At 47.5% G+C, this 12,577-nt stretch overlaps 1 pseudogene; it reads left to right on the top strand.

Moving 5' to 3' along the window:
- Positions 1-5,853: 5,853 nt before the first annotated feature.
- On the top strand, positions 5,854-11,986 carry LOC120680951 (annotated as a pseudogene).
- Positions 11,987-12,577: the final 591 nt, after the last annotated feature.

Raw genomic sequence — 12,577 nt, 5'->3', positions numbered from 1 at the left:
ACCAGGCCGGAGGAGCAGGGACCATTGAATCTTACCTCCCCTGCGCCGTAGGTAAGTTACTCCAAACCAAAAAGACCTAATTATTACGCCAAGACCGTCCCATTCCAGTCTTGTGGTAGCGCTGTTGTCCCAGGTTGTCGCTCTATGAACCGGTCCTTATGGAGAGTGGCCAACCCAGCAGTAAGCACCGTGCTGGCCCCCTAAACCATGTTTCTAACAAAACCATTTTATAACGAGACGTGAGCCACTCAAACGGGCCACTCCCAGAATTAAGTTGCATATAACATTAATCAAATTAATTAAAAAGGACCAAATGTGTTATAGCGCGGCACCTAGCACAACTAACCAAAATGCAACCCAAGGGATATATATAAAGGATATAAAGTGGCTAGTAAAGTCATTATAGGCATACAGTACTAAAATGCAGTACGAAATTGTAATTAAAGGTGATGGGTGTTGTTCATGTTATACTTGCCTTTCTCAAACTGTTCCTTCTGCTCAAACTGCTCAAAGGAAGGTGGCTGCTCCGAGTACTGGTACTGGTGCTCCTCCGGTAGCTCAACGTCTACTCACGATCGCAACGCCAAAACAAGTCCAGCACATACACATACATGCAAACAAAAGCAAAAGCTAAGAAATAGTACAACAATACATAAAAACAGCAATCAAAATTAAGCTAGAACTATTCTACGCGTTACAACGATCGCGTGGACATAAAGAACGCCTAAAACGGAGCTAGAATGCGAAAACTAGGCCTAAAACAAGATCCAGGGGCTTAACTGTAAGAAAAACATAGTTTCTGGGGGTTTTCTGCAAAAACCAGGGACCTATATGTAAAAACAAAAAAGAACTGAGGGCTCACGTGCAAAAACGCACGGGTTGGACAGCGGGCACAAAAACTAGAAAGGTCAGGTGTCTAAGTGAATAAAACAGGGCCTGGTTGGAATTAGTTTTGAACGACACAGGACTGCGGGTTGATTACCCAAAAGGATAGGGGCTCTTTAACAAATTTGCCAGGCCGAAGGGGCATGTTTTAATCTGGGCGGTTGGTTTTGGATCTGACGATCCGGACCCGATCTGGATCTGATCTAATCTCACCCGCTGGCTTCTAATCGGGTGGCTCAGGATAGTTGGGGTTGCGGGCGGCGGCGGAAGGCCGCCGGCGACAACTTCCCGCGGCGGAACAGCGCCGGAGAAAGCCAATCCGGCGCTCCAGTGGTCCGTTCGGGTTGCAGCTTGGTGCCAAAGAACGTGCTCGACATGCGTAACCCACTGGGCACTAATTTGGGCTTGGGGAGGCTCGGAGCGGCGCGCGCTACGGTGCGCGCCGGTGCGAGGTTTCCGACCACCGGGATGTCCTACGTGCCATGCTAGCCGGTGCAGAAGGGATAGGAGGACGGGACGCTGCTCACCGAGGCTTGAATCGAGCTGCGTGGCCGTGCGGGGGCGTCGACGGTGTTGACCGGCGGCAGAGGTGGGGCGGAGCTCGGGGATGTGGATGACGGCGTGCACCTCCGGGTGTCTGGTCTCCACAGGGCGGTCCGCAGGCAAGCTGTGAATGAGGATAGGGAATTAGGGGCACCCAACGTTCATCGGCGGTGAGAAATCATGGCGGCGGCCGAGCTCACCTGTGATGGCGCTCCGGTGAAATTCCGGCACGGCCGTGGACCGAGGATGGAGATGGTGGTCGCGGGGTCGTTCCTGGGCCCGAGGCGAAGCTGCGGTGGTGGGTTGCAGTGTCTGGGACACAGCGTGGCGGCGTGGCCGCGGCGGAGCAGCGGCTCTGCTCTGGCGGCAAGACGGGGCGTGGCATGTTAGGGTTTGGGGCGGCGCTAGCGTGGGGGATGGGATTCCTGGTGCGACGTGAGTGGTTAAAAGGGGCAGAGCCGGAGATCTCGGCGTGCACGCCCAGGATAGGAATCCCGGCGAGATTTGCGGGGTGACGGGCGCGGCCGTTGCGCGGCGAGGAAGACAGGAGGAGGGGGATGACCGGTGGGGTCGCGGTGTCAGTGGCGGGGAAGACGCGCTCGCGGGCTGAGCGCGCTGGGCAGAGCGTGGCGTGCGGGCCAAAGCGGGGCAGGCCGGGGGCGCGCGCGTTTGGGCCGAATGGGGAGAGCTGCCTGGGCTGAGCGCGGAAGGGAAGGGAGGAGGGGTCGGGCTGGGCCCGGGGGAAGGAAGGTGGGCCGGGGAGTCGCTGGGCCCGTGGGGAAGGGAAGAAAGGAGGTGGCGGGCTGGGCCGCTTTGGGTTTTGGGCTGGATGCTGGGTTTGGGTTTTCTAGTTTCTTTCTCCTTTTCTATTTCTATTTCTAAACAACTCAAACCTATTTGAATTCAAATTCAAATTCAAATTTGAATTCAACTCTAACACTCAAACAAAAAGAACAATGCACCAGCATGAATGCAACAACAAATGTTAAACTTAGACAAATTTTTAATTACTTGTGGAACAAAAATTAGATTAAATGCAAGTCTAAGCATATTAAATTCAAGAAAATTAAATAAAGCCAATTAAATTTACTATTAAATGCTGAAATTTAAATTAGGGTGTTACAGCATGGTACCTGAAAGTAAGTGCAACAAAGGATGTAATGTTCCGTGCTCAAGTACAAGATAAGCATTTCAATCGGGGGATGGATGACATATGGATTGAATTTGAAAATCTTTATGATCTGTACCATCAAGACGCCTTAGACAAGTCTCTCCTCAGTGTATTTTATATGTAAGTGTTTCCTAGCATTTGTATATAGTACTCTAGCTCTACTAATTATGTGTTTTCTCATCCTCTTTCTTCTTTTTTAATCATGTAGGATGAAGATTCAAGAATGCCAGAAAAAAGGATACTATCACATCGGCTTCATAGACCCATATAATATACATGAGGAGAGTGTCAGGAAATGGCCTAATCGGACCGAGAACAACATACTCAGGGCCTTGCATAAGCAGAATACTTGTCAATACATTCAATTACCGTACAACTTCGAGTGAGTTCTTTACCATTTTTCTTGACTTGACAATATATATGTGTATATATATCCAATATTTCTTATACATATGTGTCTGAAACAAGTTCCATTGGATCCTTCTTATTATCGAGATCGATAAATGCCGAGTTCGGGTGTACGACTCCTTGAGGAAGCCAACATATTATTACCAAGACCTCATAAACATCATGCAAAGGGTATGGGCTCGCTTCCTCAAAAAACATATAGGAATCGCGTCAACACCATGCGATCTAGAATTCAACACTAATTTTCCAGTACGAATACATATCGCACATCTACTGTCGTTTCTTTAATCAACATAAATATTTCATAACCCATCTATATATATGTATATATAGTGTATGAGACAGTAGCAAGGAAACAACCTATGTGGCTACTACGTATGTGAATACATGTTGGATTTTTACTGCCGCAGCTCGATGACATGACATGAATTCATTGTACGTAGAAAAACATTACTAAAAATTACTTGCATTTAGTTCCATCTAGGTATTAATTGAAAATATTGGTGTTTGCACTTGACAGATTACTACTATGGCGGAGGACCTCATCCAATCGGAAAGAATCAAAGCAATTCAAGAATCAATCTGTGGATTCCTCCCAGATGAGGTCATAAATCCAAATAGAGAATTTTATGCGGATCCTAAGATAAGTGTGGGACGAGTGGATCCGAATAAGTACATCAGCGATGATGAAGCGGCGGAGACTTAGTATCTTGTACAAATTTGTCGAACAAAACTCATGTGCATGGCGACTTGTAAATATATTATGAATCCCGAGTGCATTATTAGCATATATTAGAAGTACATATAATATTTTAAGTGTATGTAATTATAATAAATGTATTTTCTTGTATGTTAGATACGAATATATACGAATACGCAGACGTACATGAATAAGAATACGCAAACATACACAAATATGAATTAGTTAAAACCTAAAAAAATGAAAAATTAGAAAAGAAAAAAAGGCATTTAGTACCGGTCGGTATCACCGACCGGTACTAAATGGCTGCACTTGGTGCGCCTACGTGGCAGGCACTTTAGTACCGGTCGGTGTTACCGACCGGTACTAAAGTGCCTCTTTAGTACCGGGCGGCCTGACCGGTACTAAGTGACGGCGCACTTAGTACCGGCCAGGCGGTACCAGGCGGGCGCCAGGTACAAACAGGGGGTTCACGCCCGGTACTAATGGAGGTTTTTCTAGCAGTGACAGTTGTAGGAAGGCAAAAACATTGATTTCTGTTGAAGAATGTTTCTTGTACTCAACCAGTTTTTGAGTAAGAGCCAGAAAAAACCTTGTGTTTATTCTGACAATTTGAGTTCCAAGTCCAATGAAAACTTTGATGTATTTGTGCATGACCTTTTAATAAGCTTTTCTTGAGGAGAAGAAAAGGCTTCCCCAGATGTAACTCGAATCCCTGTCAGTGCTCACGGTTTGATGCTCAAGCAAGTTTTGTAACAGCTCCAACTGTGCGTGGAAAGGGTAACTCTTGAATTTTTTTTATTTTGTAATATGATAAAGAAGATAATATACTTATGACATATTGACATATATACAACTTTTGAAGAACAATGTATATAATACAAACTAAAGAGTGGAAATAAAACGGGTAATGACTACCTTAAATGAAATAACTAAGCCCCATGACTCCATCAACAATAATGTTTTAAGTCATTCGTAGAAGCTTCTTTGAGCATTTCTTGATGCAAAATTCTTAAGGACTGTATCTAAATAAATGTTGTCCAAGATATCTTTCACAATGCTGCACATAGCCAAGCCATTTGATCTTTTTTTGCAACATAGTTGTCCTCAAACAATTTCTCAGTTGTTTCAATTTTGATAAACTTCTTTTAGCGGAGGCTACAGTCACACTCACATGTACAGTTAATAGGATCCGATATGCAACAGAGATATTTGGATATCATGCTCGCTACATTTGCGGTGTACATGAGAGGAAGGCCTGCGAGGGAAGCAATATGAATTGAACTTCAGATGAAAATCTTGATCACCACACTTCTTGATTATGAATACTGTTTGATCACGTTTGAGCATCATAGAGTGTAATTAAACTCGTTCTGTTCTTGATGTTCGAGGGAGAGTTGAAAACGATCTGTTGGCAGGGAAGATTTCTTATATATTTTTACCTCTTTGTCAGTGGCTATCTTCTGCCTTTGTGGAACTAAGTGAGGAAACGAAAGAATCGGTGATACCGACTTATTGCTGATGACTAATATTCCTAGTTGGATAACTACCGGCCGATGCACTTTGGGTGTCGTGGAAGATGCTAAGATCAAACTCATAGACTGGTCCGTCGCTAGTTGGTCGGTATCATAAAAGTTTTATATATCCGATTCAAACTCGATCTAGTTATTTTGCGTGTAACAGATAACAGATGTGAAAATGCATATAGATGAAGTGGCCTTGCACAATAAATCTCCTTTTTTTAGGCGTATTATAAAAATGAACGCACAATAAATCTCTTTTGGGGCTTATTTATGTGCATGTATTATTTATAGAGGTAACTGTACAAATATTATTTGGATCATCAAATAGATTTTTAGGATGTTTATTTGTCTTCACCTCCATGTCTTCGTGCTCCAAATTGTCCGCCACATGCATGTTCATTGTTAAATAGACTTTCAGCTCGATTTTTTTTCATTCAATTGACAATTAAACTGTAACCTTGTTAGAGTCCATAGCGAGTCAATCTATGCTTCATTTTTAAATTTTAAAATGGACGGAGCAGCAAATGAAGCCTTAGTGCTAGTACAAGACAACATTTTGCATGTATATATACATCTCTGGCGCTCCAGCACAGTTGTCAGTTGCCACGCGTAACGCGTTGATCATGGCAACACCACCAAGGATCTTACACCTTCTCCTACGGACCCTATGCGTCCTCTCCTTCCAAACAACGTCGTTGTCTTCAGCTTCCATCGGCATCGATGCATCATTCCTCGGCTGCCTCTCCGTAGATCGGCCTGCAAGGGGTCCGGTTCGATTCTTTCCTGGACTCGCTCCACCCCTCAAATCAGGTAACGGATCAGAGCGGATCGCCCCTGAATAAAAGAGATGCAATTGGGTCCGTGAGCCATTGACCCTGGGAGACCCGAACCGCCCCTGCTGTTCTCATCGACATCGTCCCATCACCCAGCCAATACACAGCTGCCTACCATCGCCACCGACCAACGAATCCAGCTCGCTGCCTCCAATCTGAATTCTCTTTGGCCTTGCCTAACAACCGGAGGTCCAGAGCTATACGTGCCTCTCGCATCAGGCAGTAGTGGGCATCGTCATTAGCTCAAAGCTTATTTGACGGGGTCCAATGACGAGTGGTGCACCTGTGCAAGTGGGTCGCCCCACGCTACCCCGCGGATTTGACGGGGCAGCTGCACCTAAGGGGCGGTTCGACGGGTATCGCTAATTTACGGTTGACCGCAGGGAGGGACTCCCTACGGTCGATCTCCCCACCATTTTTTTCCTTTTTTAGTAACTTTTTTCTCGTTTTCCAATTTTAGAAAAATTTTGGAGAGAGAAAAAATTTTGACGAGAAAAAATTAGACACAAAAATTTGAGATAACAAAAATTGAGAAATTTTGAAAAAAAAATTACGTTCAGAATAGAAAAAAATGGTAAAAAATTAGGAACAGAGAACCCTCAAAAGAGAAAAAAATCGGGAAAAAAATTTGTACGAACAAATTAAAAAATTTCAACAGAAAAAATTTTACATCAAAAAATAAAAAAAATAAAAAACTTGTATCAGAAAAACAAAAACTAGTGATGGCGACGGCGGATCCGCCGCGCGCCACCGGAGCGGCGCGGATCCGCCGTCGCCGGCCGCCGCGCGCCGCTCCCCCGCTACGCGCCGCTCGCACGCTCCGCCGCCGCGGCCCCGCCCGGGCACGCCGCTCCACCGCGGAGCCGCCGCACCGCCGGCCCGCGGCCCCGCCCGGGAGCACCGCTCCGGCGCGGATCCGGCGCCGTTGCAGAGCCGGCCGTCGTGCCGTCGGAGGGAGGCTGGAGGGGCGGCGCGCGGAGGTTGGGGAGGCCGCGGCGGGGGCGGCCGGGCTTAGGCGGCGTGCGGCGGGGACGGCCGAGCCCAGGCGGCGGGCGGCGGGGAGGGGAAGTGAAGAGAAGAAAAAAAAGGAAGAGGAGAAGTAGCAGCGAGTGGTTGGGGGGAAAATAAGAAACGGGGAAGGAGGAGTCGGATCATTTTGCGCTAGGCGAGTCGGTGGAGTCGACCGTGAGTTTAGAAACTCACGGTTGACTGTAGAATCAGCTTTGCGCAGTTCGACCCTGAACCTCCTTGGACACTGGAGGAGTGGAGGGTTCATGTTCAGGGGCGCTCCAAGCCGCACCGTTTGCAGGCTGATCCGCAGACATCCCGCCTCGCCTCGTCCACACCCCAGCAACCAACTCCTACGATGCGCTGCTTCTCTCCTCCATCCGGAACCTCCGTTACGCGTTGCCAGGCACCGCGAGGCCCGTTGTGATCGTTGCGGCCACCGAGCCCACCCATGTGCAGACCACTATTCTCTGTGCCCGCCACCATAGCGTCCGCATCCGCACGCGGAGTGGCGGCCATGACTACGAGGGTCTCTCCTACGCCTCCCTCGACCCGCGCCAGCGGTTCGCTGTCCTTGACCTCGCTGAGCTCCGTGATATCCACATCGACACAGCACGAGCCGAGGCCTGGGTCGGGTCAGGCGCCTCCCTCGGCGCGCTCTACTACGCCGTCGGCGCTGCCAACCGCATGTTGGCGTAACACCCCGGGCATTAATCACCTATAATTTATTTTAATCATGGCCGTTAGTTTTAAATTTAGACAACAAAATCCCTAGTTAAAACTTTACTGTTTAACTCGGGCCGGACTGGTTCGACCAGTGTGAGTCGCCGGTCAGACCGACCGGTTGATCCAGATGGTCCATGATTATTAAAATGGAAAGCAATCTCTCTCCCTCTCTCAGCTCACTCCCTCTCTCTCTCACATTCACTCTCTCTCCCTCACTCTCTCACGCGCTCTCCCTCTCCCTCACAAGCTCTCCCTTTTCCCCAAATCCCAAATTCCAAAACCTCCATCCCAAATCGATCTCAAGACCAAGGGAGCTTCAAATCGGCGTGGGGGACCTTCCTCTCCATGCGCTCCTCGCCGGGGTGCCCTTGATTTTCATATTCTTCGTGCAAGAAAAGCTCGTTCTAGGTACTCAAACTTGTGCCGGCCCGATCTATCTTTCTAGGAGGTTCTAAGTGTTTTTCTTTGGTCAGTCGTCACTATATGCATCCCTCAACCTTCCCCAACCCCTGGCCAAGCTCCTCCTCGGCCCAATCGATGGCAATCGAAGCTCCTCCGGCCATTCACCATTGGAGCCGCTCAAAGCTTGAGGCCGCCATCGATTTGCACCCTCCAGCCGTTTCTCCTTGCCTCGGGCCCCAAGAATCGATTCCCCAGTGAGCCTTCAACCTTCCTCGCCCTTTTCCCCGTAGTTTCCTTGTCGGAGCGCTGTCATATGCCGCCTGCGCGCCCAGGTTCGGATCATCCGGCCTAGGGTCAGATCATCCGACCCAACCCTCTTTTTGTGCACGAAAATCACTCCAGAAATGTCTAGGTCCGGATCATCCAGCCTAGGGTCGGATCATCCGAAACCTTCCTGTTGCAAAAATTACTGTTTGGACGGATCATCCGGCGTTGGGTTGGATCATCCGGTCAGCACAGACCTTCAGTGCTTGCAAAATACGTAGAAAATTGCAGAAAAATGGGAAAAATGCTAAACTAGTTTTGTTAGCTTCGTATTTTCATGCTCTATAGGATAGAACTATAAAATATGTTATTTAACAACTTTTACTAAGTAGTTTTAATTATATTAGATAAAATGCCCTTATAGCTTGTTAAATGCATAATTCGGGTTAGAAAAGTGCTAAAAATATAAAACCAGTTGGGTTAACTTTGTTAGACTCGTGTAAGGTTTAATTATCCTCCGCTTATGTAGTTGTTTAGGTTTAGGTAATGGTGACCTTGTGCTTGTATTGCTGCACTTTTTGTTGCATCGTCCATGCATTTATACATATGCATTGTTGCACCTCGTTTAGGTACGCTAGATGTACAATGCGTGGACGTGAAGCACGCGGTGTTGGAGCCGAACTACAAGACGGTGTTCGGTGGATATCTCAAGAAGATGGAATGACCCACTGAGGCAACCGAAGACCCGGCCCAAGGTCGGAAAGGCCCAAGGCCTTAATAGCATTAACACTGACTTAGTGTTACCCCAGGCAAACCCCGGTGCATAACCCTTATTTCAAATTATACAACATTATATATATGTATCTATTACTAGTGTATTGCGTTCAGAAATTGTTTGGAACCCTAGTTGCACGATCCCTAGATTTCCTTGAGTTTATACTAGTATGTATAGGTCGATAGCGATGCCATGCTTAATAGGTCTCGGAAGAAGTCGGGTGATTTCTTGTCACTCGCGAGATATAAAATATTTAGAAGTCGAGTAATTGCTAGTTACTCGCGAGAGATGCAATTATCTTTATACTTCAGTATTTGAGATATGGAATGAAATGTGGAAATGATGGAAACTTGAGACCGGACGGGGAATGATGATGGTATATAGGTATGGCAGCAGGACAGGGTTTTTGGGTGTCTTAGCCCCGTCTATGTCGATTAAGGACCGGTCGTTGTCGGCAGTGCTGATCGGGGATTGAATTGTACTAACCGCATGCCGGGAGTAGGAGGTAATCGAAACCGGTAAGCCTAGTACTGCCTCACTTCGAAAGTACAGGACTCCTTCCCACCCCTTAGGGTAATCGAGTGGCCGGGGAGAATTGGGATGTATGTATTTACTTTTGGTGGTCTCCCGTAGGGCTCGGCTGACTATACGCTGGTGGGGTTGTCCTGTAGTTCGAGACGGGGAGGGGAATGGTTGGTGCGTGTGGTCCGAAGGGACTTGTGCGTGCCGTGTTGGTTAGGTCCACCTTGCAAGGTTAAATCGGATCGATTCACTGTGTCCCGCGGATATGAGGGCCTTAATCTCTTTGTCGCCTTGCAGTAATGAGATGGAATATGAAAGATATATGATGATTACTTTGAATTGTTATTTAATGCTCCACCATGATTTCTTTAGATATGCAAGCATTAGTTGATAGCCTATCTATATGAAAATCTTAAGCTAAATTATTGAAAATAAGGATTCACTATTAGTCGCTTTTCCGCAAAATAAACCACCAACCAAAAAAACTTTGCATTTCTAGATATGTGGACTAAGTATACCCAATAGTCGGGTAAGTCTTGCTGAGTATTAGTATACTCAGGGTTTGTTGTTTACCCTGTTTCAGGTATAGAAGCTAATCAGGATAAATATTGGTGGGCTCGATGTAACGTTCTCATGCCGTCGTAGTTTTGCTTTACTTTATTTCATTTGATTTCCATTGAAAATTTTCCACATGTTAGACTCTCTCTCTTCCGCTGCTGTTATTTTTTATATTAATTCTAAATTGAAAGCTGTTTTGTAAGCAATTTAAAATTAATTACTATTTTCGTAAGATTATTCCATGCTGTTACCGTCTGCGCTCGCCGTCGTGCGAGACTACTGGTGTGTTTCGATCGGCCTGTGGGTTGAAAACAGGCTATCAGGTTACACTTAATTAAGCTAATACACCTGATGTATTCAAATGATGGCGGTTACGCTTAATTAACATCTTTAACTTGGCGGTTCCGTCACATTGGCGTTCCCCGCGGGCTCCTGTCCCACCGTTTGCGTCGGCGGCCACCTGAGCAGCGGCGGGTTCGGCTCGCTGGCGCGCAAGTACGGCCTTTCCGCAGACAACGTCCTTGACGCCGTGGTCGTGGACGCCCAGGGGAGGCTACTGAACAGAAGCACCATGGGGGAGGACCACTTCTGGGCCATCCGGGGTGGTGGCGGCGAGAGCTTCGGCGTGGTCCTGTCCTGGAAGGTGCGGCTCGTGCGCGTGCCCGAAACTGTAACCGTGTTCGGCATCCGGCGGTTCAGAAACCAGTACGCCGTCGGCCTCATCACCAGATGGCAAGACATCGCGCCGGCGCTTCCCAGGGACCTGTACCTCCGCGTCCTCGTGCAGAACCCGCAGGCGGACTTCGTGGCCCTGTTCCTCGGCCGGTGCGGTCGCCTCGCCCGCACCATGCAGCGTCGCTTCCCAGAACTTCGGATGACACGAGCGGACTGCCAGGAGATAAGCTGGGTCCAATCCACCATCTTCATCGAGTTCCTCACGACCGCCAAACCACTCGAGGTGCTCCTGGACAGGAGCAACAAGCCAGACTACTGCCTCAAGGTGAAGTCCGACCACGTGCAGGAAGCCCTCCCAAGGCACACGTGGGAGAGCACATGGGCCAAGTGGCTTGACGAGCCTGGCACGCCGCCGATCAAGCTGGATCCCTACGGCGGCCGGATGGGCAGCATCTCGCCGTCGGCGACCCCGTTCCCGCACAAGAACTACCTCTACCAGCTCCAGGTCTACTCGTTCTGGTTCGAGAATGGGATTCAAGCACTGGAGAAGCGGATCATCTCGGTCAGGGGTAGGGGTGTAAATGGATGACGCTTAGGTACACCTTCAACCCTTTTTAGTTCAAAATTTTATACTAATTTTCCAAATTGAAATATAGTTTTAGAGATTTAGTATAAAATTTTAAACTAAAAAGGGTTAGAGGGATACCTAATGGATATCAATTGGCACTCCTAGTCAGGGGAGTGCACGAGGAGCTGGAGCCGTACGTGTCCAGGAACCCAAGAGCTGTGTATGTGAACTACAGGGACTTGGACCTGGGGACGAATGGATTGGAGGGTAACGTGACCAGCTACGAGAAGGCCAGAGTTTGGGGGGAGAAGTATTTCAAAGGTAATTTCAAGAGGTTGGCTGCCGTGAAGAGAAAGGTGGATCCACATGATTTCTTCAGGAATGAGCAGAGCATCCCTCCCCTTCCAGCAGCAGCTAAAGGGTAGAGAGCTCCATTATATTTGATGGAATGTACTGGTGCTTGATGACTCCTGCCAAGGATCAAATTTCGTCTCTGTGCGTGTGGCTCCTAGCTAATTGCTACTCGTCTTCGCTACACGCCTACACGAGTCTGTACCGTGTTCCCATTTGTGTCGATTTGGTCAACGTCAAGTAAGGTGTATCGTGTTCGCTTGTTGAATGCCGGTGATGTGTATAATAATTAGAACCAAACCAATAAAGAATAATATAATTTTCTATTCTCCAAACGTCAGCTGGGCATAATTAGGGTCCGTCGCCCCATCACGTGACTTAGGTTTTGGTTTTCATCCTCGTTCATACATTTGGTGATGTATTGAGGGAAGTTTTAAATTGGACCCTATCTCACGTTGCTGCTCTCTCTCTCTCCCACCTTCTCCCAACCTACTTATTGCATATCCATAGAACTTTTTCAACATGCAAGTTGTTCATAAAAAAAATTATCTCCTCCATATAATCTCCATTTTGAATACCGATTGCACCATTGTGTCCTACGTGATGAGACGAACAAAACTAGACCCCTCTTGCATATATTTTGAAGGCATTTTGCACTAGTAGAA

This window comes from Panicum virgatum, chromosome 7N, assembly GCF_016808335.1.
Source record: "Panicum virgatum strain AP13 chromosome 7N, P.virgatum_v5, whole genome shotgun sequence".
In the NCBI taxonomy this organism is placed as follows: domain Eukaryota; kingdom Viridiplantae; phylum Streptophyta; class Magnoliopsida; order Poales; family Poaceae; genus Panicum; species Panicum virgatum.
Note: the sequence above shows the minus strand (reverse complement) of the source record. Positions and strands in the feature narration are given on the sequence as shown.